Below are 25,237 nucleotides of genomic sequence, written 5' to 3'. Positions count from 1 at the left end.
CAAGGCAGCTCCTAAGGGTGTTCCGCAGACCTCCGAGAGCAGTTCCTGTAACAGATATCGCAGTTCTAAGCGTCAACAAATAGCAGCTTATCTAATGTATTTTAAATAATTGTGACCTCTTTGGGTTACGTAAGCTCTGTAATTTTGCCCTGCCTAAAGCAAGTTGTGCAGCTCCACGGTGTCTCTGATGTTAGTATCTGATCGAAGTGGTGCCTTTTGTTCTGCATATAGAGAAGTAGCATCAGTCTCCATTTGCTTTGCATTGCATTTATGAACATAATAAAGTTATTGTCCTTGTTTTTACAGGGAGATTGTCCTGCATTAGCAAAAAAAAAAAAAAAAAAAAGCCACATAAATTATTTGCAAATGAGTGGCTTGTTTTTACTTATTGATTTCCCAGAAGTGGCAAAATGCTTTAGCTTATGTTCACGACTATTTATAAAACGTAAAATGTATTTTTCTCTCTGCTTCTTGGCACAGACAGGAAAGTTTGTTAAAGGATTAAAGCCTGCATACTGCTGTTCCTCTCTTCCTATTCCACAGGCTTTTAAACAGTCTGCTCGAGTATATTTCCTACACTTCATTCTAAATTCAAAAAGTACATGAAATAATCCTAGTGGTTTAATTCCATATCACCATATACAGCAGTTCTGGTCCCCTTAGGGGGAAAAAATGTAGTAAAATCCAAACCTGTAACTAGATTGGAATGATATAGCTTTGTACCTTCCAGTTTCACCTCATTACCTCTTTTGTATGTATAAGAACTGTTTTACACCACAGAATGATCACATTTTATACTTTCAAAATCTGTTTTAGAGCTAGTAAATATTTTGGGCATACGGAGTAAACTAGTGACTTCTGACCTGCAGAAGCCAAGATGATTCAGTGTTACCATTTTAATTTCTTGTTCGTTCTAAATGCAATAGGAATTGATTAGATTTGACATTTTAAATCATTAAGGATTTAAGTTATCTATATACTAAGTTATAATTTATATATTTAAGTTACATAATTTTTTTCAGTGCTGCTTTTTTGAAACTTTTAAAATGCTGATATACTATGGTTAGCTTACTGTAAAAATGTTTTTCGTTCTGGGTGAGAAATAGGATAGTCTGTATGTGGAGCTTTCCTTTTTCCTAGACTATTATGTCTGCGAAAAATGTGAGCAAAAACTGCTGCATATTTCAAATTAACAAGAGCAATGTCACCTGAAGTATAGTTAGATGAAATTGTGGCATTTTGTGTGCAGCAAAACAATCTCTTAAGGAATGCTACGTTAGGGAGGTCTGGCTGTTTTTATATAGTCCAAAATTACTTGATCAAAGAATTTTAAGAAATAAAATGCAGAACTAATCTTTATTGAAAATATATTTTTATTTTACTAGGTGCCTTACTACTGTATAACACTACTTATTTTCGGTTACATGTGCTTCTGCTGTAGGTCTCGCTACAATAAAGACATTTTTGGCCTTGCTTTGATGAAACTTCACAAGAGCCGTCTGTAGGGTCGAAATACAATTTCCCCTCTGCTTTAATTGTGCTCTGTCGTGTGTTCGGCGCAGTTAACCGAATCAAGGGAGCTGTGCTCGGGTGATCTGAGTGTATCTTATCAGCAGTGGACTCTGTGCCATGTTTTTAACTTAGGCCCATTTGAGAATTAAAATTTGCTGTGCAGTTTTATTCTCCCTGTCAGCCCATCTAGCCGGCCAAGAGCAGTTTGGGGGAAAGCGGTTGCACGTATACCCCCCCCCCACTTACGCGCCTCAAAAAAGGTCGTGTCCTTATCAGCGATGGTAATTGATAACAATGTGGTGGTTTCAGTCAAATCGGTGACCTTGGTACCACGGGGGGGCCCCCGCGCTGGTCGCTGCTTTCCTCACTTCTCCGGGCTTTGATGTGATCCGGCAGCTGATAGAGATGCACGCAGGTCAGGGAGAGGCAGCTGGCTGGCAGCGCCAGATTAAAATATTTCTGACCCACAAAAGTAACCAAATGCCCATATTTCTTCATTTAGCATAATTAATACCTTGTATTTCCACTGACTTTGATAAACTGACTTTTTTGCCCCTCTTTCTTCATTATTTTATTCCCCGTAGCTTTCAGCAGTGATTGCAGGAGCTCTGTAGTTAAAATGTTTTACAGACTCTGAAGAATAACATGTTTTGAAAAAGCTAAGATCAAAAGTCTCAATTAGGTCACAGCCTAGCAGGAAGCTTACAACCACATTAAAATGGGAAAGTTAGTTCAGTTTTGGTATACTATCGGCAGCAAGCACACGAAGCTAAGTGCAAAAAGAAACATTTGGGAGCCCTCGCCAAGGAAACCCTCTTGTTCCTAGGAATTTGTAACCAGGAAGATCTGTACAATTAGTAAAAGTGCTCCATAATGCATATCCTTCTTGAAAAGAACTTACCGCACCGAAATAGCATTTAGAGGAACTGACGAGACAGTTTTCTTTCTCTTTTTGTCATGAATGTCCCTGTGAGTAGTTACTAAAATCCCCGTACAGAAGTAGGGGTGGAGGGAGCGCCTGTCTGCCCGCATTCACTCAGGGCAGCAGCGAAAAGGATCTCTGCCTAATGGGGTACCCACAGCATCCGCTCGGGACTCGAACGTCAGCTGACATCTTTATTTAAAAAGTAATAACTGCAAACAGCGGCAAAGCAGGCCATCTGGAGGGCTGCCGCTTGCTGTGGGCAATGGTGTTTGGAGCTGCTGCTCTTTATTTTGCGGATTTGTCGCGAGGCAGAGCGCAGCCCGCCCCCGGCCGCTGCGCCCAGCCGGGCTGTGTGCCGCTGCGTGCCGCCCCTGCCCAGAACCGCTGGGCAGAGATGAACAGCACTGATCTGTCCTGATGGATGGCGCTCGGTTAGCTTGCTCTCGTAAGGCAAGGGAGATATTTTATGCCATAACCAAATTTGATTCCTTTTTACTAATAAATTTAGAATTGCATTTAACAGCCAGATAAATGTAGAGCTTATTTTATTGCAGTTATGATTGTAGATATCTATATTACATGTACTTCTATTGAACTTTACATTAAGCACAGTAGATCTTCTCTGTCAACAAATAAATTAAACTTGGTCCAAGTAGTATTTTCGTATAGGGATCACGGATCTGGTTTTGCAATGTGTTTTTATTTTCCAGTGACAGCAGTCATCAAAACACAATACGTATGAGGCTTACATATCTTGAAGTATTCCTTAAGCGAAGAGGTCCTGAACTGTTACCCTTGGCAGAGCCCTTGCATTGCTGTCAGGAAATCATCTTTGCCATAACTACTGCAGCAAAAAAAGAAAATTACGTGGGCAATTTGACTGGTATGCGCAGAATGGTACAGATACGTGCAGTACCATGGATGAAAGGCCAAAAACCTTAGGTTTAATCCTGAAGCTATTAGGGTCCAGCACTACCTTTTTCAAACATCAGTTGTATTTCGTACATACGAATTGAATTCATCATGTAACTGAAGTATTAGCATTTAGAAAGACAATGGAAATTGAAAATTAGTACGGTGTTTGACCAGTTATTTGTATTCTGAATACATCGTCGCTTTTTGGACTAGCAGGCACTTGCTCACCTGACAATAATTCCTTAATTCAGGGGTTCTCAGCCCTTTTCCACATCTCCAAGAAGCATTTTCCACCCCTGGAGATCTCCCTTTAAGTCCCACCTGTATCTTTCTGTGCTAGGGCTGTACAGCCTGGGCTGAGACCCCTGGGAAATGCTGGTGCCACCAGTATGGCACCGTGGGCCCCAGGAGGAAGCTGTGATGAGGCATCTTCTGCTCAGAGCGCTTGCTAGGCAGGACACTGTGCTATGATTAGGGTAACCCTGGGATTAAAGAGGGATATCGATCACCTGTGCTAGCTTTAGTGTAGGCTCAGCTTCTCTAAATACCAGATCTCATGGTGTTACACTTGTTTTGTGTGTTTTCTGTTTGAAGCAATAATTTTGTTGTACTAAAAATTTAATTATAAAAATATTTGCATTCAGGAAAGGTGGTGGTGTTAGATCCCAGGTGTTAAGCAGCCCTTTTACAGTAAGGGTGAGTTTGGGTTTCAGCAGTACCACAAAACAAAACCAGGAAAACAGACAGAAATACATAGGGTGATTCCTTACCTGTGCCTGTGCTTGCAGCATGCTCTTAACAGTAATAACACGTAGGATATTTATACAGCAATCCACGCAGGCTGCTGTGAGGCTGAGTGCTCTGTGTACCCCTGCTTCCCCTCGTGTGACTGTGCTCTCGCACATGCTGGGTACAGCCATTCTCAACATGTGCATCAAATCCAGGAAGCATCCGAGCTACTGTGCGTGTGCGGATGAGCTACTGCACGCCGCGCGGGCTCTGTCAGCACGCCGCCCCTGGCCTGCAGCGCAGGAGGCAGCAGCAAGCAGCTTTTGCGCAACCTGCTTCCCAGCCCGAGGCAAGGAGCGCCTGGCCCAAAGGTTTGGGGGGCAGCAGCCGTGTCCCCACGCCGCTCGTCCCCAGGCTGCTGTCATCTCTGCTGGGGCAGGGCTGCCCGCGGGCTCCTGACCAAGGTACGGCGCTGCTGCCACCAACCCGGAGCGTTGGGCCCCAGCCCTGCTCCTTGAGGGCACGTCGGGTGTACTGTCCCGAGGGGCTGCGAGGGGCCCTCCGGCTGCACATCGAACACTTTCTTCTCCTGCAGTGACATAAATGCATGTGCTGCATTGAAAGAAGAAAATGAGCCTCGGATCTCGTGGACATTTTAATAAGCATCTAACTTTAAGTGTGCGTAGCTCTAAGTCTGTGAAGCTACTCTTGTGCTTAATAATAAACATCTGCGTAGGTTTCTGTACCATAAGATTTCAGACATGCCAGCGCCTGACGAGCTCACAGCTCAGAGCAGATGATTTAAAGCTCGGGTCAGTATTTAGGCAAAGTAACATACAGAGCACTTGTGGAAGCAAAAATAAAAACATACAAGGAAACCGTGTGTTTCAGGGATGGTTTTAACAATTCTAATTCTGAGCAGCATGCGTGTCTGTAACTTGCATGTTACATAGAAAATATCAGTTCAGATGTGGTGGATCCAGTATTTTAGTGTATTTAGTGCTAATTCTTTTTAAAAGAAGCCTTTATTCATGCATGTCTTCATTCAGTAATTTAATTGGGATGTAGGTCTTTGAGCTAGTGGCTGATTAGAAAACATGACCTGCTTGAGAGATCAAGAAGGTAAATTGATAAATGTTGTAGCAAAGGTTAGTAATGTGTGAGAGAGTAGAAGCTGTTCTGGGCTTTGAATCACTGATCAAGGTCAGCTGCAGTTCATTAAAATCTTTAGAGATTTAGACTCATTGTAAATATAGCTGCATACCATAGTTTATCTTGTAAATCCTATCTATTGGTTGTTTAGTAATATTGCATATTATTGCAACAGCTTTGTGGTATTAAATTTACACCAAGGTACAAAGCCGAAGTCCTGTAAAATACTTGAATTAAAAGAAGAGGCTGGAAGGAAGGTGCGGGGTGACGAAACTTGGGCTGGCCCACCTGGCAGCATGTCCCCAGCCCAGCACCTCCTGCCTGCCGCCGTCCTAACGCCAGAGCTCTGCCTCCTTGTCCTGGCTTCTGGTGGCTGGGGGTCTTGTAACCTGCACCAGGGTTTGTGCTGGTGATGTCCTTCACCTTAAAAGGTTTTCCTTCCCTGGCGTTTGTCCCTGATGCGTTTGCAGAGTGGTCGTGCACATGTCCTGGTGCACAGTTGAAATGAGAAGGCCCTGCTGCCTTCACTTCCTTATCTGCGCCAGGTTTGGTTCCCCTCATCGGGCTGCTTTGTACCCCTGTAACTTCCAAGCTTTCAACTTGAACACAGGTGATGAGCGTGTAGGTTTGAGGGGATGTCTCAGCACTGCACTGAGCAGCAGGACAGAACATCTCTGCTTGCTGTGCTACTGCTAGGGCTGTGCCTGCCCTCCTCATGGCCGCGTCAGGTGGCTAGCCCCTCACCTGCCTGCAACTGGAAGCCTTAGGGCTTTTACCTCGTCTTCGCTAAGGGGCAGGCACTCAGATTTCTGCATTCCTGACCTTGCACTTTCTGCTAATATATCTTCCTTTGTTGGGTGTAGTCCTCGGGAACTTCCCCCTCTCTTGTACAGCCCGCCCTCTTTATTGTCCACTTCTGTTCCTTTTCTTTCCTGAAAGACTGAATGTGATGTATGAAGGGTGCCTAAAAGGCCGTGTTCCCAAAAATGCTGTTCAGCCAGCACAGTCAGGTCCTTGCCAGCTCATTCCGATTCTGCTGGTGTCTGTTTTGATGCTGTCACCTGTTTGGTGTTGCTCCCCCATCTGCATACATTGCCCGTGCCGTGTCCTGGTTCCCTCCCTGCTATGCTCCTTTATCTGCTGAAGAACACATCCCTGCTTTCTGTTAGGTATTTCGGCTGGCCCTGCCACTTCCAAGTGGTGCTGTGGTGTGGGCAGTGCCCTGGCCTGATGAACTTCTGGCCATCTGTGGTCCTTCCCGTTTCTGGACCGCAGCTACACGCACCTCGTCGGAGCCTCTCTCTCTGAACCATCCGCCCCAGAACAGCGTCGGAGGCAGTCTCCTTGCTTGTTGCTGCAGCATTTGGACTTAAATAGCATTTGGACCGTGTGCTTAAGTAGCTGTGTTGTTGAGTTAAATGTATATGCAGGTGCTCTGGTAAGAGCACAGCAATGCTCTTTAAAACCTGACCAAATGTCTTTCCTTTAGATTATTCCTTTTTCAAATCTCTTGCCATGAGGTTAAACGATGTTAAATCTACTAAAAAAAAGTGCCTAACAAATACTTTTCAAGTACTTTTCTTGAAGCATAACTGTGAATCACTTTGAGCTTAATGGTTTTAAAAAATCTAGAACAAAAGTTTTTTTTCCTACAACAGCTGTGCAGTTTTATTAAAAATTTAAAGAAATCTTATGTGTCTAATCCTTTGAGCGGATGTGTAATTACTTGGCTTGGGCTCTTACACATGGATAACCTAGCTGTACTGTGAGACAAGATTCTTATGTTTAATTTAAAGAATCATGGGTGTGCTTTGGAGATTATCAACACCAAGCCTCGTAAAGAAACACAAAACCAGAACAACTCTTATACATTATCATTTGTTATACAGATGTTACAAACCATCTGACTAGCAGATAGTGTAGTTTGCAATCATACTAGCAAGTGATGGCTCGGTATATAGACTGAAAAAGTGAAAATCTGTATTTCTGAAGAAATTTTCACTTCCCAAATTTTCTGTTTTTTTCTCTGTATTGAAGTTTTTGCATTTAATGTGCATTCCCTTTAGGTGAATGGTGAACCTGTTGCTTATATGATCTATTATTCAAACTGCATGTCGAATTTTACCTGCAACAAACACTTTTTTCACCTCCATTGTGACGGTTTGATAGGAAGCCCGAATCAGCAATGTTCTGGAGCTTGCACGAGCAGCTAGCTAAAGTATGCTATGAAGGCAGAGGAAATTTTAAAATTGCATTAAAGAGTATTTTGTATCTCATAACGTTACTGCTACAGGTTTGATACTCCTGTATGCTAAAGGTCCAAGAATGCAATCATACAAAAACAATTAAAGATCAGCTCATTTTGCTTTAGGTAATTTTATCAGGATATGTATGTGAAATACTTGTATCAGAATATGTATGACTTGTTAGTTCTTCACGATTTTAAATAACCCGCATCTGAAGTGAATTATAATCTCTTTCAATCAAGTTTGAGATATCAGTCAAAATCACCCCTAATACGAGCAGGTACAACTCCATTGAAGTCAAGTCTGCTTACAATCAAGCTGATTTTAGCCAAAGGACATTTTTTCTTATTTCCTTCCCCCCACCCTCCTCACCCCGAGTAATGTTCTTCATATTAGTTGCATTTTTTATATTACATTTGGTTCTAGCCACTTTGGTAGGACAAACACATATCATACAATTTTCTTCCACAGAAATCATGTGTGCACATTATTTTCAAAACCTGTATTACAAAGTCTTTTATCCTTTTATTAGTTTAGTACTTAAGCCCTAGACATAAGAAAGAAGCCTATCAGTGAAAATCAATTGAAATGCAGTTAGATACAGATCTGATGTACTGTGCAAGGAGGCTTAGACACAGCCCAATAAAATCAATTAAGGCCTTTCAAGCCCCATACAGTTTTACCCATCCAATCACTTTTCACACATTCTCTCCATTAGTTTTGCAATAGTTTTTTTTATATGAATTATGATGAATGAGACCCTTGTTATGAATATATAGATGGGTCATTACCCTATGAAAACCAGACTGTACTGGTGCTTAGTGATTAAGGCTTTCTGCTGCTACTGTCAATAAAGTTCAAATTCATCCGCCTCAATCTATGATAGGGAAGCTGCAGTCGTTGTTGCCTAATTCACTTAACAATGTTATAATTGTGATTTGTTTTTGTTCATCACAATAATTTACATAAACCCTTTTGTATTTGTTAATAATTTGGATTAGTCATCAAGCTTAAGGAATGCAATAGATCAAATAAACAAAAGGGAAATAATAATAATAATAAAAAAGGCACCGGGTCTAGCCAGACAGATGTGAGGAGCAGATTAAACGCTAGTTGCATACAGTGCCAAAGAAATGAAATATTTAGGATTTAGAAGTTAAATATGTACAAAGTACAGGTTAGTTTGTGGGACGGAGGTGTAGCACCTTACTCTCAAAACTCTTTTCCTGTATGGGAACAGACCGCTCGGTTGTATTTGAGTTTAAACCTTAAACATTATCCAAGCCAGGGACAATTGGACCGGCAGCTCAGCTATATGAATGTTTATGCAAATGAAGATGCAGTAAAACAAGGCTCCTTGAAAAATCTGCCCTAGTAAATTAGCGGAAAATGCACCGCCATAAACAGCTGTTGCATTTTAATCAAGCATCTGTAGAGTATATTTTGCTTTGTGTTACAAACAAAACAAAACAAAAAACACCCAGATTGCAGCAACCTCATTTTATATTCAGAAATTAACCCATTCTGCACTGCTGAAAACAAGGAATTCCCAGGTCAGAGTTTTAATCCACCAAGGGCATAGAAGTGTGTTTTAGTCATTGACTTTCCGATTCCATCATTCAATTTAAAAAGCAGTGGTTTTGAATGGAAGAATAATTAGCAAATTTTACTTCCCTGTAATTCTTGGGAGGTTTGTTGCTTGTGCGGTCTCCTGGTTTGAGGTACATTTTATAATGAAATTGATCCAAATAGGTTTAAAGAGCGCTTCTTCTGTATTCCTAGCTCAGCACAAATTAGAATTAATCTTGCAAAATAGTTCAGCTGTCAGCTCTTGTTAGAAAATGTCCTTTATATTTGTGTGATACGCAATCATACGTCTTGGTTTTCAAAGAGTTAATAAACACCCCGAGCTGTGCTGATCTTGTAGCTTTAGCGAGCCTTAATCTGTAAGCTTGATTACCTCCTAACCCTCAGTCGCCTGCCTCCCTCCTAACACAGCGGGAGTTTTACGGCAGCATTAGTGGCATTTTGCCCAGCTCTGGCTTTAGGGAAATCATTCAGTGAGAAAGAAAAGCAGAAGGACTGGATCTGTCTACTGCTGCGAGGTCATTAACACGGCGGCATGGCGAGGCAGCGCTGGAGCAGCTCGGAGGTGGCGGTGCCCACTGCCACCGCGCAGGTTGCGTGCCTCGCCTGGTGCCGACGCTTCGGCCTGCCGCGGCGGACACAGCGCCGGCTTCCCCTGGAACGATTTACAGTGCCTGCTCTACAGGAGCACAGGCTTTTTTTTAATGCTATGTACAGTATATAGGCATCCGTGTGTATTTCCTGGTCCTTTTAAGAGCAATATTGCTATAGATTTATGTGCGCCGGGCTCTTTGTGCACACAGAGGCAGACAGGAATATTTAGTAGAGTTTGCTCTCGCTCCAGGAAAAACTCACAAATGGGAATAATTCTTACCCTTTATATAAGCTGGACGCTCCTTACTCATAATGCTGCACAAAACGAATAGCCAGCTACCCCCCTACCTTATCCGTGAGGAGCGATCTCGTGCACCGCAGGAGTTGTCGCACTCCCAGTTGGTGGTGAAGCTCGCTTTGGTCTAGGCCTCTGCTGACGTTCAGCACGAGTGGGCAGAGTCCCTGGCTTGGATAATATTTAAGGTTTAAATTCAAACTCAAATGCAACCGAGCAGTCCCTTCCCATAAAGGTAAAGAGTTGTAAGGTGTTACACCTCTGTCCCACAAACGAAGGGACATGCGTGTGTCTTTTATTCCCCTCTCGTATCTGAAAAGCCGAAGCAAAGCGGCAGTGCACATCCTCCATTCGCTATTTTCTGCGTTTCTCTGGGGGCCGTTAGAACTGGCTTCTGCCTCTCCAGTGTCCACCAGTTCAGCTGGAGGACTTCTGGCATCAAAGGGACTTAAAAGTGGAAAGCAAATTACACGAACTCCAGCTTGCATCCTTGCAGTGGAGCTGAAGCCATTGGGTTGGTGATCTGTTGACAGGTAGGGCTGGTAGCAGGCCGGAGCTGACAGGGGCCTTCAGCGAGCGTGAAGGGGGCACTCTCTTGGCCGCCTTGGGTGTCAGGAAAAGCACATTTGGTTCTCCTCATTCATCTGCAGTTCGGCCACGTCACTGGTATGTGATGTGCTCTGGCCTGCCCCGCCATGCCTTGTTCTTTAGTGGAAGTTCGGTTCCCAGCCCCTCCGGTGCTCCCTGGTACTGTTTGGTTCGGGGACTTCACCTCATCGCCCTCACCTCACCTGTGCCAGAGCGTCTCGCCCGTGAGCTTTAGCCTGGTTGTTGCCATGTTTATTTAATAAAAGTTAGCCTTTGCTGCTGTTTTGAAGCAGTAGGCATGTGTTTATCCTCATTTCAGCATGCTGTCAGCAACTATTTCCTTAAAAATGATCTTTACTGTAATGTCCCCCCTATTATCTACTGTAGCACCTCTCCCATTAAGCAGTGAGGTTAAGTGGCAGTGTCCAAAAGGTGCTGGGGGTTTGATCCTGCGAATGATAGGCGGTCCGTTATATTAATATATTTTTCTCCTCAAAATGTCGTCTTTGTCTAATAATACTCTACAGAAAGTGTTGACGTTAGCCAGCACTCCCTGCCGCGGAACCCACCCTGCCTTGTGCAGCTCGTTTGGATGAGACTAATCAGATCTGCGTTGTTATTCTTGAACTTGAAAGAATTTTTCTTCTCTTGCCTTACAGTGCAAGAGTAAAATGCCCATGTGTGGGGAGAGGATGAGGATGGAGAACTCCTCTGCTTGACACAGAAACAAATACCCTCGTTATCTTCCTAACTTCCTAGGTGTGTACAAGGTGGATGACACCACCTCCTCTAGATCCTAGGAAAATAATAGAGCGTGTTTAAATGAAGCATTGAAGCTGAAGACTCTTGCTTTCTGTTCCACTTTTAACCTCTTTGATGCCTTTAAGTACATATCCTGATATTCCTGGGTATTCCAGGTCAGTGTGGAGACTGTAACTGAAACGTGAAGGTTATTCTACAGTTCATAGCAGAAATTACATTTATTGATTACTACGGATATGTGCAGGTGCACGCTAACCTGTCGCGGAGCACACCCTGTACATCACACTTTGACTTTATGCAAATACATTTTGGGACTGCAAATGAAGAGGGTTGTTTTAATTTTTAACTTCCAGCTATGCTGACGCTGAGCTAGGACTAAATACAGAATTTTGCATATAAATTGCATTTGAGTTTAAAACCTTTTGTTTTTGATAGCAGCCCGTAGTTTTGCACTACTCTAAAATACTTGCCAGCATTTAATATCCTCTTTCTTTTCTGTGACCATGCCATGACCTTTCAAAATAAAAGTTGCAGATCGGAAGTAACTGGCTGAGAATTAGTGGTTGGTATATTCCAGTTTACATAGAAATGTCCTCAGTTAAAATATGGTTCATTCATCGGTCAAACCGTCCTTACTTCCTTTAATTGAATTAAGATGGGCAAATGAGAGATGTGTGCAAGACAGAAAAAAATTCTTTTGCAAATCACTGTTATCCTTTCGATAGTGTAAAACGAATCAATTAGAAGCATGTCAAAGCATCTTTTACACATGTACAACTTCGAAGCAGAGAATATTTCATAAAAGTGGAAATTTAAATTGGAAATAGGAGAATGTAAATTAGATTTTACAATTACACATAATTTAATTTTTCTTTTTGAGAAGGATAGATGACTATTATTTGATCATATTTTATAGGCTGTTACATCTACTATAATCATTCTTATAACTTGTTCATTTTACAAACATGCTCATGTCTCATTGAATTGTAGCAGCAGCAAACAGAAAATACAGATTTTATCAGGTCACCATAAAAATGAGAGATTCGCTGTGTTGAGAGAAGCAGCTAAGCACCAGGCCCAGAATACAGATGGCAAAATAGGACTTTGAGAAGTATGTTCTGAACAGTATCTTTTGATACTGTGTTCTTCTACATTTCCTGACCAGGAGGTTGTTGGGAATCCACTCTTTTCAGTGTTGTATTTTTAGTTTTTCAGGCTGTTCTTGGAATTGGCCTCTGCAACAGAGTTCCACGCTATCTCTTAACAAGTTGTTTGGGATGATTAGATAAAAAGACTAGACTGTTTCAACTCAGAAATGCTTAAAAGCTATCAGAAACCTTGCTTGTTTGTTTCCCCTTTGTTTTTTTTTTTTCCTTTCTGCTTTCATTTGGGCTGTTGAGAGGGAAGGACCATCCCAGCTGGCACCACAGCGGGCCCGTCGCAGAGGAGGACGAGGCTTTGGGGTGGGAGATGGGCACTGGCCACACTTTGGGTGCAGCCACACTCCCTGACATGGGCGATCGCCCCACTGTCGTGATGCCCTCCGAGGTTCTGCCTCGAATTTATCAAGTGAACAGTTACACTCTATGTAATATTGCAACGGGAAGTAGTTCACGAACTAATGAAAATATATATGCAGTAAAAGACACACATTCCAAGCACAGAAGCCTCTGTTACAAGTGTTCGGATTTATTTAAAATAAGATTGTATATTTTGAAAACTTTGACTATCACTTTATAATTCCAATCTGGATTAAAATTGAGTTTAGAATAGGAAACATAGAAACAAATTATTTAATTAAAAACAAGACATGGAACTTGGTTTAAAAAAAAAAAAAAGCACATGGGAGTTAGCCTGTCCTTAAATCTCATCCAGCATTTTTATACTTCTTTTTAAAAAGTTAATCCGTTAGAAAGTTTGCTTTTTTTAGGTTCTTGTGAGCTGCAGGGAGAACAGTAGTATTCACAGTACCCCGTGAAACCTGTGTTTTCATCATGAGCCATGTGCTTTTCTTTTTTTAAGGGCTTCAGAAAGCGTACCGTTTTGCTTGATACATGCTGTAGTATACTTTCACGCTTTTTTCGCAGCTGAAGGAGTCGGTTGGAAGGTGGAAATTGCAGCTGCCGTGTAACGCTTAATGCCAAACCTTATCCATAGGCTCTTGTATTTTTGGCCGGCTCCTTTATTGGAAGCTTTTTGTTTGTCCCGTAACGAGACATGTAGGGGAAAAGAAGAAAAACAGCAAAAAGGACATGACCATTGCAAGAAGCTCTAAACACATTAACAACAGATTTGGAGTTATTTATTGATGTTTTTGCCCACTGGCAGTGTAAAATGTGTGTCAGTTGTCATCACCAGTAACAATTTCAGCACATTGTGTTCCTTTTTTATTTACACCAGTGGCAACACGCTTATAAACACCATCACTGGGGGTAGGTCAGGAGGTCAGTGCTCGAGGTTAGGAATGGGAAGGGTCATCAGCTATTAACCTAAGTTTAGCAGCAAATAGTGCAGCCCCGTTCGCGCTGGGGCCTCGGCGCCTCCTGAACTTCATAAAACTCTAAATCTCAGGGAACTCGGCCCTAAGATATTTTCTAGGGTTTGAGTTTGGGGTTTTTTCTGCAGGGGAGGGGTAATTAGGTCTGTTAGATTTTGTGTCTGTTTGTTCTTAGGGGCTTCCTGATCTTTGCACCGATTTTAAAGTTCTCATTCAGGGCTGAATTCCCTCCTGCTTGGAAGCGGTGGGAGTTTTCCATTGGCTTCAGTTGGAGCTGGGTCAGGCTGAGCCGACACGTCACGAAATAAAAACGATTGGCGGCAGCAGTGACTGAAACCTGAACTCCAAGCGGTGAGTTAGGGGAGGCTTTTGATAAAAATGTGAAGTTTTTCTTTCACGCAGAAAAGCTTTTCCACTTTTGTCAGGTTTTTCAGGAACATACAAATCCAGGCTATCACCAAGAAGCTGAAACCACGATGTGCAGAAGTGGCGAGTAATTTGGGTGTGCAGCGTGGCGTGCTGGAGGGATCTGCCTTTGAGAAAGTGCAGCTCTCTAAAAACAGTCCCCCCAAGGTGTTTCAAAGCGAGCACTGAGAAAGGAAACACGCAAGTGTTGCTATTGCTCAAAATATCGTGGCCAGTGGGTTTGCAGAGGATGGCTTGTTGGTCTGTTGTTTATTCAGAGCATACACGTTGCAACTGTGAGGGTTCAAGGGAAAAGAATATTCCCTCAGGATCTTTCACCTTCTTGCTTTTTATAGGAGCATTTGCTTTTAATGCTCTGAAGTCAAAGTAATTTTTTATTATATACTTTCTATACTGCATTTTCTGGAATCTTTTAGAGGTTTCAAATTCATAACCAAAAAGCAGTGCAGGGCTTCACCTATCTAGTTCAGCGTGTTATCCCACAGTAACGAAATCCTTCAGCGCTGTTAGGAGACAAAACTGTTCCCATTAAGGTTCCCTGTATTTACAAGTTACACTGTGTTTGGAGTCGTGTACAGTCCTGAACATCTCTCCACCGCCGTGCATTCTGAAAGTTAATGTACCTGGGTGAAATTCCCTCTGTTCCCATCCTTCTCGTGCATTTGACGCAGTGGTGTTTCTCTGAGAGCTCTTGTTGTCTTGTCTGCCAGGCAATCTCCGCTGCAGCATCAAAATACTCTGTTTAGAACTCTTTAAAGAAAGCTGGAAATTCAGTTGCAGTTAAACACGTTAGCTTAGTGTTTCCAAAGATACCTAGTGGATTTGAATACACAGATCTAATGAATTTTAATGGGAATGAGCTTTGAATTATGTAAAATATAGTAAGATGTTCATCCTGAACCAAACTAAAATAATCTTTTAAAGGAACATTTTAATACACAATTTATCTAACATAGATAATTTATACAAGTTTCTTTTAACCCTAAGTCTCTTCTGGTAAGCAGTACTTCTGCCAAAAAGCTTTTCTGCTCTTCTTTTTCATACAGAATCATGGATTTTCCAAGTTACAGTCAAGAAAATTGTCCAAAGCTGCCTTAAATTCCCACAGTCCTGTTGTTTTGGTGTTCTGAATTAGATTTGTAAATAAAATGTGCAGTCTGCCTCTCTAATGGATCTTCTGCTCTTCCACAAAAACTCTCCTAGTACGATAGTCTTAAAAAAAAAATTAATTCATGGGCTGATAATTGCTAGATAGCACTTAGCGGAAGCACAAAGCCACATTACTTATAGATATATTTGCATAATACATGAAAGTAGAAAAATATTTTTTCCCTTTTCATTCTGAGGGGAGTGCTCAAAGCCAGGCTTTTCACCCCAAAGTGCAAGAGCTGCATGAGTCAGGAAGCAGCTCTGTGAGGCTCAGTGCTGAGAGCAGGGGCGAGCAGCCGGAGCTGCAGCACTCGCTTGGAATTGCTCATTCACTGCTCACACGATTTCATGAAAATGTTTTCTAAGGCTAGCATCAGCATTTTCAGTCTACAGAACTGATTGAGGGAATTACAAAATCGTTGCGTTCGGTTGTGTAACAGGACTAGATTCCTGGATTGTTGCAATATGTGCACACCCATGGTGTTACTATTAATTTTCTGAATCAAATCCTGTGCGAGGAGCCAGATGGCTTGGGAGCATCTTGTCATCCCAACCATTGCAAACACATCTAGCCATAAAAAAAAGAAGATTGAACTGTGATTTCCCAGATTTTTCATTAGTTAATCTGGGATAGAGAGGCTTCAAAGATCCCATCAGTTAATTCTCTCAGCACTTGTGGACATTTCTGGCACATCGTGCTAAAGCTGCTCTGAAATCCAAGCTGAGATTCACGGCCTTAAAGAAGCTGATCTGTGTGTGCTGATATTAAATAATAATAATAATAATACAAATACGTGAATAAATAAAACTCCCTTTGCACGGAATTGGACTGGAACTGATGTTTTAAAAAACACTTTGAATACCTTCAGTGGTATCCAAAGTAACAGTGGATCTGTCGTGATCTGTAACCTGAATGCTTCTAGAAAGTGCTTACTAAAGGCACATTTTTCTAAATATGAAGTTATAAAAAAGAAGGATTTTTTTTTCTTTTGGCTAGCTATAATGCCACTTTCACCTTTGAAAACAGACCTACTAAATAATAATCAGTTGCAATCTGTGAATTTGCCTCCTCTTATCAATTATTAAGTATCATAAACCTTCTGTTTGGATAATCTTGGCACCACTTTAAGCGTTAACAGTAAATTTATTTTTAATTAAATCTGTGCATTGAGAATAAAATGAGGCTCTTCTGCATACTAAACAGAACACATATGCCACCTCTACTTATTATCAAAAAATCTGATAATGCTTATGAAAGTTGTAAAGGCTACAGTTCATTGTCTGTGTCCCATTTAACTTCAGCAGTATTAGTTAATGAGGGAGCACCCGAAGTGAGGAATTGCCATTTCTTTAGGAGCATTTGTTAAGAGCATTCCCCTTTTACAGGGTACTTTTTAAATGTAGTTCAAAACATTTGTTTCAGCGTAGCTACAGGTGACCAGGAAATAAGGGTGTATTTAGTGTGCTGGATATGTTTCCAGAGCAGTGCTTTGGGATACAGAGAAAGCAGTTTGCCTTGTCAGATGTGCTGATCTGAACGTTTAAAATTATTGTCATAGGTATTGTCATTATTTTATTCTAGCTGATGGTTTAGTTACAATTTTTATCAGAGGCTTTAGTGAAGTCTCATCAGCTCATCATTCCGCAGGAGGAAAAACAGGTAGAGGAAAATAGTGCAGGAATGTTTTGACAGTTCAGTTCAGGAAACTTTCTGGTACCTAATGTGAGATGTGGCCCAGTGAAAATGCCTTTACACGTGTGTTTCTGTTAACCTCTTGGCTAATAGGAATGGTCTCTGCAGTCACCGACTGCTTCTGGACGGGACAGGAAACCTCCCGACGGTGCTGTGAATCTCATCATTTATTTTTTCTAAGCGGTACTTCCAGCTCTGGGCTCTGTGACATTAGCCCAAAGGGAAACACCGGTCCCACAGCTCGCACTGGGCAGCCATTGTCTTATCTGTCACAGCAAGAACGCGTGAAGCTGTTTGCATAGCGTGCTAACTCTGTCAGGGTCAGTTCCAGTCTGTGGCTGCTAAAAATGAAAAACATGCCCCAACCGGGACAAGAGCAGGGTCAACAGCTGGCAAAGGATATGGCAATCATTTATATAAATATGCTTTCTCAAGCCCGCAAAAACAAAAAACCCAAACCCAACAGCTGGGAAGGGTTGGAAGTAGCCCCAAGGCTGGTTAGTTCCCTTCCAGATGGGGAGGTTAGGCTGGGGCTAGCCAGGCTGCTCCACATAGACTTCCGATTCGCATTAGAAATAAAAAGAGTGGAGGAAAGGAAAAAGGAAGAAAAGCTACAAGCATGACTGCTCTGTTTTTCACCTAACTTAATCAAATAAGTGAAGAGTTTCCGAGACGGAAGGCTTGCATTTATTGGTATTCACGCTCGGTTTTCTGTGTTTATCACGGTGTCTGATACACTCCGTAGCTGTTTAAAAGTGAAGCACATATATTATAGAGAATAGTTTATATGTAATAACATGGTCATTTGTAGACAGATTGAAGAATCATGCTCCGTTCGTGTCTTCCAAATACACTGAATAAATTCACGTCCACAGGAAGAAAAGACAAAGAATTAGGTTGGCTTTGCTCAGAGCTCTAACCGGCAGATACGGGGCATTTCTAGAATTTGCTTTTACCTGTACCTGTCCTCCTAGCACATTCTCATCTGTCAAGTCAAAGACGGATCCTAGGCAGAGGCCTGTTTCCAAAGTTGGCCCTGAAGGTAGAAGTTCCCCAGAAATTCAGAGGCTGCCTTCATCAGACTGCGTCATAGTTGCTTCTTTGTCACATAAGATGGAAATTTTCAGTTAATTACAATCTTCTTCCTAATAGTGATTAGTTCTTAGTTTTAGTTTTTACAAGTTTTTCTAATATTGGTAGTATGAAACATAATACTTTGCAACAGGTTGAAAATCCACATTTTCATTTTAGTTTGACAAAAACTGCACCTTTTATGTACAGTTTCTGTGGTTTATACTTTCCTTTACGGTTTTCTTATGCAGTTTACAAGGCTTTTTCTTTTCTGCATTGATTGCCACATTTGTTTCCTATTGGACTCCTTTTCAGTTATTAAAAAAAAAAACAAAAAAGGCAACACCAAACGGGCAGCAGCCAAGCTGAGTGAGTGTAGGTGTGGTAGGAGCACTCCACCAGTCCTGCACTGGGGAACACTAAATCTTGTCTTTGAGCTGAAGCAACGAGGGAAGCAGGAACTTGGGCAGCCATGCACATTCTTTCCTTAATGTCACTGCCATCCACGTGGTGATGTCAGGGAAGCCCTTTCATAGTTGCTGGTAGTGTTTTGTGCTCCTTAATTTTACACCATGGCTCCTGCGTTTCATACCACCATGATCTTGGATGGTCATGAAGTCATTACCCGAGTATCCACATTGAAAACTGGGACTTAGCTACTTCTTCAGTGGGGAGAGGATTTCTGTCCTTTCTGCTGCATGTGCAGATGTGTATGCCTAAAGCTCTGTCTTCTGTGTACAGCTCATTGTACTTGTGCCCACACCTGCCCGTGTTTGGAAAACAAAATTGTATTGTGTGTATTGTGGTCATAGAAATTCATCCTTGGGTTCTGTAAGCAATTGTTCACAGAGAGGCTAAAGGAGTTCCTGGAAAACACTGCAGTTCTTCTAAATGTGAAATCACAGCCATGTTGTAAGGGAGAGAATATTTTTCAACTCCAGAACATTCATTGAAGCTACTTGCAGCTAGAAAAAAAGACATGTTCCTGTTAGCCCTGTGAGTATATTCATGTATGCGATATTAATCTTCTGTGTTTGATCTTATCTCTTTTCCTCTTGGAAAAGACCAGTAAAACAAGGTAATTTAAAACTACCTGAACACATCCTTCCACCTTACTGTTAGGCCCTGAAGTCATACCCTCTTGACCTCAGAGGTTACGGGTCTAGTGCTTTTTATCCTCCCTGATTTCTCAGTATCTGCCCACTTCCTCCCCAACATTAGAGCCTTGTTATATAAGGAAATTGGAAACACCGACCGGCCCGGCCAGGGCCAGCAATCTCTGCCAGATAAGGCCCGACCCCTGCTTTGGTGCGAGACAAGTGCTGATTTTAAATAGAAATGGACACGAGGGATATTTAAGAAAGCTGAAGTTGCTTCACCGTGGCCACTTCAAAATATATTTACCAAAGAAATGAGTCTTAGATCCTTTGGCAGCATTTTTACTTAGAAATAGTCAAATGACTGTAATGAAAAATCTACTTTGAGACTTTTGCATCTTAAGAGAATATGTAGTAAAATCAGAATACTTTAGAGAGGCTATAACACCATAAAGAGTAAACAGAGGAATAATAAGAGGAAAAACTAATTAAGTATTAATAAACTTCTTGATTTCTTTTTGTAGTTGCCAGTTTCAGACTGCTGAATTTTTCCTCTTAATTCTTGTCTTGCTGAAGTGTGCTTGTGGAGACCAGATACCACGGGTTAATTTTAGAGGTGGACACTTGAGCCAGGCTCTACCTGCCCAGCAGTGAGCTGAGTGGAAGAATTCAGCAGGGAGAAAGCAAACACGGTCATTTCAAAGCTGAGCAGCGCCATTTCCTCTGCAGATTGCTGTTAGGTTTCTGTCTTGACAAAGTTATTTTTGATTTTCTGAAGTGCCTACCTACAGTTTCAGTTCTGTGAAACAAAACTCAAAAATTAGAGAACCAAATGGAGTCTAGGTAGTCTAAGTAGGACAAGGAGCTGGCAGCAGTAGATGATGATGGTGCATTAAGTTAAAAGACCAAGGGGAGGGAAGAATCAAAGTATTTCAAGTACTATTGCACGAAGTAACTGGTAGGAAGGATCTGAGTTCGGTAACATCCAGGGAATGCACTAGAACAATTTCAGGTCTGGAATCCAAGTTAAATACCTTTTTCAGGGCGCACAATTTGCCTTGCAGAATGTGAAAATAAATGCTGTTATTCATTATAACAAATGTGGTGCTTAGGAAACTGAGCAGGCGTATGTTACTTGGGGCCAGTTTTCTGTCCAAGGGAAATGTGTTGCTGGGCTAAAGATGCGAGCTTCCCGTGTTGGTGATCTGCAGCCTTCCTGACAAAGAAGAGCCACCACCTGTAACAACAGGGCTTCGTGTGAATTTCTTAACTCCACCAGTTGCTTTTGAAGCACATTTCAGTACGCTTTTAGCTTCGTTGGTAACAAATTTCTATTCCTACAGACTTAAGATAGGGTGGGTTGGAACAGGCTCCTGATATCTCAGTGATGGATGATCTCAGGTGTAGTGGAAGGAGGGTTGTGCATTAAACAAGAGGTGGCGAAACAATGTCAGGTAACAAGAGCTTTCCTTAGAAATTCTGGTAATTAAATGGTAAGCGTATTGTCTGTTAATTAACATCCCTGGTTCTTGGAGTACAATTCTAAAGCACATTACATGGATTAAGGGAGGTAAATTTTAACTTATGTACTGGCAGTTTAAAATGTATTGTTGATTTAATCTCATTGAACTGCTCAACAAAGAACAACTGATCCATATTACTCACCAGAACTTGAACAGGAAAGACCAAAGAAGAAGAAAAGGCTGAAAAATAAGCTCTACAGTAGCTGACATGCTGAAAACTTCATGTAATGAGCACAGAAGAATTCATAAAATGGAACACTAATTCCTTTCTAGAAGACTAGCCAAATGGAAATTTGCCACACACACAACTGGTTAATTAATAGTCAGGCCCATCATTTCACTGTAGGATTTTCTATGTAAGGAGTCTCTCTGCTTAAAACAGAGCTAGGTAAAAATGATCAAAGTTACATTACCGTGCTTTAATTATTTTAAGTCACTTTCAGGTTTACATAACTCTAAACTGACCTGTCTTAGGATTTTTCAGTTACTTTCCTCTGGGATAAATTTCCTCTTCTTCCTGATACACTGATTGGCAGAGCTGTTGGTAAATGGGATCAATCATACTCCCATTTCTATAAATACAATGTGCCTGAAGAACTCCTGCTTTGCTATATACAACAGTAGTTGGCCTCAGCTTGTATGAATTGCTGTTAACTTACTTCAACCTTACAACTATCCCTATCAGTGTAGCTTCACTCGTGAGTTACTCTTCAGTACTTTTCCATATGAAATTTATGCAAAGGGTATTTTTTCTTGGTAGCCATCTTTGGTTTCGAAGCGCAAAACCAATGAAAAATAGAAGCCATAGCTTACAGGCATTTCCTTCCTTCACGTAGAAAGGAGACTTCAGTGCTCGGTTGCACTAACGCACCGCTGGGCTTGCCCTCCGTGGCTGCAGGGCTTCTCAGAGCCGGGCCGAGGGCTAGGAGTGCTTCGGAAAGCAGCATGAGGCTTGTTTGCAAAGGTTACGTCTGTAAGTGGGTTCCTCATGGCCTGACACACAAAAAGCTCAGACGCTAGAAGGGTTTGGTTTGGCCGGTGGTGAGGAGAACTGCTGGAAATATTTTCATCATTTTGTGAGCTGGTCCGAGATGTGTAGGGTTCAGATTAAGGAGCCATTTAACTTTTGCTTTCTAAAGCAGGCAGCAGAGCTGGACCAAAAGGAAGGATTCATGGTATAAAACAGAAAATATTTTAAAGCAAAAACTCCTCCTCAAATATAATATTTCTGTACTCCTGTTTTCCTCCAATATGAAGCAAGAATGCTTAGCTTTGGTATTAAACTTTTAATGGCTTAATGCCATTCTGTAGCTCTTTCATTTCACATGTGTTGAAAAAATTAATTCTTGTTTCATCTCCTACCAACTGTGGCTCTAACTGTAGTGTCACTTTTCTGCCACCTAAAGGAAGGAGGAGTGCCCCGTGGGTTCGTGGCCGGTGAGGAATATTCTTCCTCAGTAAGTGAAACCCTCTGTCATCGCTGTAGACCGAGTTTTTCTCCCCAGCTCCTGATTCCCATTGTCCCATGATGCAGGGACCAGAGGAGCAGGACGCTTTAAAACCTCATCATAAACTGTAATTTAAACCCCGACGTTTTAATAGTGACTAAATTTATAATTAATTTGGGAGGAATTTTTTTCTTTATATCGTGGCTGCCCGGCATACAGGCCGCAGTCCAACAAAGCACTTACATACATGCTTAACTTCAAACATGCGAGGAGCTGAAGTCAAGTATGTGCTTAAGTGCTTCCTTTGCTATATGCTGCCTGCCAGTGACACACCGCAGGATGTTTGAGTCCACGGTAGCAGGTGAGTCGTTTTGTAAATCTCCCCATATTATGAAGTGATTTCATGACAACTTTTCAACTTGAAATAATAATTCCTGGATTTTTTGGCATAAGATGAATTGGTCTCCCCATATGCATACACGGGTTTTGAAACGTAGTATTGAAAAATATATAATTTCACCTTCTGTCTGTGCCAGTTCCCAGGAACACCAGATGGGTGTTTTTTTTCCCCGTGTGTGAATTTGGATCCGCAGCTAGAACTGAAAACTTTGTGCCTGAGATCAAGAGGTCGGTCGGTATCAATCTGTAGGGAAATCATTCAGGCTGCGGAGAACTTCCTGGTGCTTTCACAGCTTACGTTCTGTTTGGTAAAACAAAACCTGTGAGTGAGATTATTTGATTGATGAGTGTTTCAGTCCTGGCAGACATCCTGAATTTGAAATCTTGTAGATTTTTAGTGCTTTTAAAGAAATAGATGTGTTTTTTTTTTTTAATTAAAAACGGGATCCGAAGAAAAAGAAGAGAGACACAAACCCGCGTGTGTGTACGCCCTTTCACAGCTGGGGTTTTGGCAAAGTGTCATTCCTGCTGTTAAACATGGTGACCTTGCTGCCTATGATTTACTAACTGTTTTACAAACATTTCCTCACTCTGTGAGGTTTGATATGTTCTCCATCCTCAACAGCTCAACAGAGTCACTCAACCACTGAGCCAAACCTGCCTTTGTTTACAGCTTTTCCGGAAATTTTCACAGAGCAAAAAACTTTCTCCTTTTCCAATGTTTTATTTTTAAGTCAACACTTTCTGTGGTTTATTTGTGCAAAGCAACATTCGGGTACAAGGTACTGCACCGTATCCAAGTGGGAATTGCTGCCTTTCTAAAAATAAATGGGGGGTCATGTGAACCAGTGCAGAAAAATCTAGAGATACCAAGTATTACAGGACCTTTACATTTGGTGGTTCTTTTTTCCATAATATTTTGGGCCTGGATTTTTCTGAACTTTTTTTCCCACATTAGTTTCTATAATAGAGCATAACGTAAAATGATGAAACGCAGGAAGGAATCTTCTTTTAAACAAAATTATCAGTGTTAAAAATAACAATCCTTTTTTCCCTCAGTGTGCGTTTTTTCTTGTGAGGGGTTTATTTAGTAGTCTTACCATAGATATAGCCAAAGAGTTGTGTAATACTTAAGTGGCATTTTATTTATTTACTTAAACCTTAATTTTCCTAAGTGCTAATTTGCCCGGTGTGCCTTGAAGCACCTTTGATTTCAGTTCACGTTTTGGGCAGGGAACTCAAAAACCCCGGTGTGCTTTGGGGGAAGAAGTCAGATAGCTGTGTTCTTCTCCGCATTGCCTGGGTGAAAACTTAGTGCAAATTAAAATTAGAATGGGATGGGAATGTTTTTATTAAATGTTTTCACAGTGGAGATATGTTTCATGGAAATGTACTTGTTTTGATGACAGCGATTCTCAGGGTCAGGATGGGATTTCGTGTGAAAAAGGAGATGAGAATACCCTGTGCGGGGTTGGCGAGGACGCGCGCAGGGCTCCTCCGTGCCCAGGTAGCCAGCAGCTGCCATGAGTGGTATTTCCTTCCATTCTCCTTTCTTCAAAGCACGCGTTTCTTTAACATATTTATTGTTTCTACCGAGAATGCTACTAGGTTCAGCAGCAGGAGAGACGTACAAAATACTGGCATACAAAATCCCTTTCAGTGTTCTCACAGTTCTTGGTATTTCAGAGTAACAAAAGAACATAGTTATTTTAGTAACTTTTTTTTTCATAAACTTATTATCGGTAATACAAGAGGTAAAGAAATTTGTGGAAGATTTTCTATTAGGTGTACAGGTCACTTAGGATTGTGTTATTGTATTATAAGTGTACCTCCTGATGAGAAACCTGTACTCGGTTTTCTCTCCTGATCAGCATATTCTTGAAGCTATATCCCCCTGAATGTATACTTTCAGACCTATCTGAATAATAAAAGTTTCCTTGGGATTTTATATCATTGAAGTAGCTTGACAAAGTAAAATGTAAATGACCTACAGAGGTCTCCACATTGAAATCCTGCACAACAAACACAGATGCTGTCAGAATACCTTGATATATTTACATTTGTGTGCTGTGAATTTATTACATATATTGCACTTTTAATCCTGTGAAATACAAGTGAATTGTAATTCTAAATCTTGCTTTTAAATGCATTAGATTATTAATGCTGTTAAAGGAAATACCCACAAATGGAATTACTTCTGGAGGTTTCGCTTGCTTGTTTTAATCACTCAGAATCACTCAGGCGTTTGAAGTGAATTTCTGTAGCAGGGTGCCAAGTCAAAACGACAGACAGAACGTGCACCAAACTAAAGCAGCGTTGACCTACTGATGAAAAATGTTTTGAAAACATATTTTATATCTAGTAATTTAGTATTTGTTACTTAATGGCAGTATTTTAATGGAAACTGTTGGCAAATGTTTTTGAATACTGTATCTCTTCAGTTTTCTTAATATGGGATGGAAAATTAACTTTTTTTTTTTTAATCTTGAGTCCCTAGCAGCAGCACACAGGCTTACAGGAGTGTGAGCATTACCAGTTCCTGGCTGCCAGCAGCAGGGACAGTGTGACAGTCTTGCATCCTGCATGGCATATTCCTGCTCTGAAAAAAAAAAAAAAAACCACAGAAAAA

General features: G+C 41.4%; 1 protein-coding gene and 1 long non-coding RNA gene across 13 annotated transcripts in view; both read left to right on the top strand.

The window, feature by feature from the left end:
* The window catches only part of BCAS3 (BCAS3 microtubule associated cell migration factor), a 357,486-nt gene that overhangs the window by 208,139 nt on the left and 124,110 nt on the right, over nucleotides 1-25,237 (top strand). The gene's annotated exons all lie outside the window — the stretch shown is intronic.
* Nucleotides 1-25,237, top strand: part of LOC125184023 (uncharacterized) — a 58,900-nt gene extending 33,663 nt beyond the window's left edge. The window contains exon 2 of the long non-coding RNA XR_007167095.2: nucleotides 1-25,237. This exon is cut by the window's left edge and continues 6,642 nt beyond it. This is a non-coding gene — a long non-coding RNA (uncharacterized lncRNA).

The sequence above is a fragment of the Anser cygnoides genome, chromosome 18, assembly GCF_040182565.1.
Source record: "Anser cygnoides isolate HZ-2024a breed goose chromosome 18, Taihu_goose_T2T_genome, whole genome shotgun sequence".
Lineage (NCBI taxonomy): Eukaryota > Metazoa > Chordata > Aves > Anseriformes > Anatidae > Anser > Anser cygnoides.
This window is presented reverse-complemented; position numbering and strand designations above follow the sequence as displayed.